This window comes from Cucumis melo, unplaced genomic scaffold (assembly GCF_025177605.1).
Source record: "Cucumis melo cultivar AY unplaced genomic scaffold, USDA_Cmelo_AY_1.0 utg001170l, whole genome shotgun sequence".
Lineage (NCBI taxonomy): Eukaryota > Viridiplantae > Streptophyta > Magnoliopsida > Cucurbitales > Cucurbitaceae > Cucumis > Cucumis melo.
In genome coordinates, this window is record NW_026124449.1 from 5,001 (window position 1) to 7,500 (window position 2,500).

At 34.4% G+C, this 2,500-nt stretch overlaps 1 non-coding gene across 1 annotated transcript; it reads right to left on the reverse strand.

Annotated features, from left to right (window-relative positions):
* Positions 1 to 1,448: 1,448 nt before the first annotated feature.
* On the reverse strand, positions 1,449 to 1,519 carry TRNAG-GCC (transfer RNA glycine (anticodon GCC)). Its single transcript has one exon. It is a non-coding gene; the product is annotated as a tRNA-Gly (tRNA).
* Between the last annotated feature and the right edge of the window lie 981 nt (positions 1,520 to 2,500).

Sequence of the window (2,500 nt, forward strand, 5' to 3'; positions counted from 1 at the left end):
CTTAGTAAAAGGTGCTTTAGATGCACGTGGTTCCAAATTAATGCCGGATAAAAAGGATTTTGGTTATAGTTTTCCTTGCGACGGTCCGGGACGAGGTGGTACTTGTGATATTTCGGCTTGGGACGCCTTTTATTTGGCAGTTTTCTGGATGTTAAATACCATTGGATGGGTTACTTTTTATTGGCACTGGAAGCACATCACATTATGGCAGGGTAACGTTTCACAATTTAATGAATCTTCCACTTATTTGATGGGATGGTTAAGAGATTATCTATGGTTAAACTCTTCACAACTTATCAATGGATATAATCCTTTTGGTATGAATAGTTTATCAGTCTGGGCATGGATGTTCTTATTTGGACATCTTGTTTGGGCTACTGGCTTTATGTTCTTAATTTCCTGGCGCGGATATTGGCAAGAATTGATTGAAACTTTAGCATGGGCTCACGAACGCACACCTTTGGCTAATTTGATTCGATGGAGAGATAAACCAGTGGCTCTTTCCATTGTGCAAGCAAGATTAGTTGGATTAGCCCACTTTTCTGTAGGTTATATATTTACTTATGCGGCTTTCTTGATTGCCTCTACATCAGGCAAATTTGGTTAATTTTGTATGTGTTGTATCCGCGAAAATATCATTTCTTTCGATGGAGAAGGAGATCTTCCTTCTTATATTTCTACATCTAGGATCCGACTTGTATCATTGATACTACTAGGAATTGAATCATTATGGCAAGGAAAAGTTTAATTCAGAGGGAGAAGAAGAGGCAAAAATTGGAACAAAAATATCATTTGATTCGTCGATCCTTAAAACAAGAAATAAGCAAAGTTCCATCGTTGAGTGAGAAATGGGAAATTCATGGAAAGTTACAATCCCCACCGCGTAATAGTGCACCCACACGTCTTCATCGACGTTGTTTTTTAACCGGAAGACCGAGAGCTAACTATCGAGACTTTGGGCTCTCTGGACACATACTTCGTGAAATGGTTCATGCATGCTTGTTGCCTGGGGCAACAAGATCAAGTTGGTAAGGATTCAAATATCTCTTTCTATTAATTTCTATGATTATAGAGGGACCCCTTTACCATTCTGTATAAATGGACTATTCTATTTGTACAGATATGGTATAGGGGTGCATTCAATCTTTGTTTGTCTATTAGTTCACAGTTCTTCTCTTTATCGCGGGGTAGAGCAGCTTGGTAGCTCGCAAGGCTCATAACCTTGAAGTCACGGGTTCAAATCCTGTCTCCGCAAAATTTTTTTGTCTAAAAAAATTGAGGTTTGATCTTGGTAACTATTAATTAATTACTATATAATATTCGCTTTTTTTCTTTCCAGATGGGAGGAAAAGAAGGGGGGAGGATAGAACCACTATACTATCACGGTCGACTATACTTAAAAATTTATCCTATTAAATGAAAAACATTAACCCATTATCCTCATCCTGGGCGGATAGCGGGAATCGAACCCGCATCTTCTCCTTGGCAAGGAGAAATTTTACCATTCAACTATATCCGCATTTTTTTTTATCTGCAATCTATAGTATAGATCAGTGCAGAGCTATCCTCTTATACTAGGCTATTAATACTAGGTTAGAGTATAATTAGGCTATTTTTATATAATATATATATAGATTTAACCAATTATATAGTTATTATATAATATATTTTATACTATACTATTTATTTTTCTAATATTTGGAATTCATCTTTATAACTAAATAAAGATAATTATATATTTTTGTCTATATAATTATATATAATATATAGTTTCTCTATTATCAATATCTAAGTATTATTATATACTTTCAAATATATTATTTTTATATGAATTATGTGAGATATATTCAATTTTGACAATACAAGAAAGAGACCCCCTCCCTCTAAATTTTTTTCTTTATTTGCATTTTTCATTTTTAGGACTTATATTGTATTTTAATGTCTCTCACAATTCGAAAGAATTAGGGGAGGGTCGTTTCATTTTTGTATCGAGAACGAAGAGGTTCAAGAGATAAGAGAATTAAGGATACCCACCAGAAAGACTAATCCAATCCATAATGATGTACCGGAAAATACAACATTTTTGTTACCCGACCAACCTTCAGGAGAAGCAAATACAACGGGCACACTAATCAGTAAGATTGATGAAGTAACAATTAATGCAAAAACAGCCAATTGGAAAGCAATAGTCATGTTTCTAATCCTCCAATCTACCAACAAAATATACCATTTGATCCCTTTACCAGCCAGCCAAAATTTTGATAAAATGTATCAGGGAGGGATTTTACCATAAATCCATTGATTCTATATTACTTCTTACTTTTTTAATACTTTAGCATGCATGGGATTGCGGGGTAGTCTTTTTTTACTTCACAAAAAGGGGTATACTGGATCATATATATCTATATGTATAGAGATAGACTTATAGATTCACGCCTTATATTTGTCTATAGTATAGACAGTAATGGTAGCAACTTATATGTCAATCTTCTATTCGATG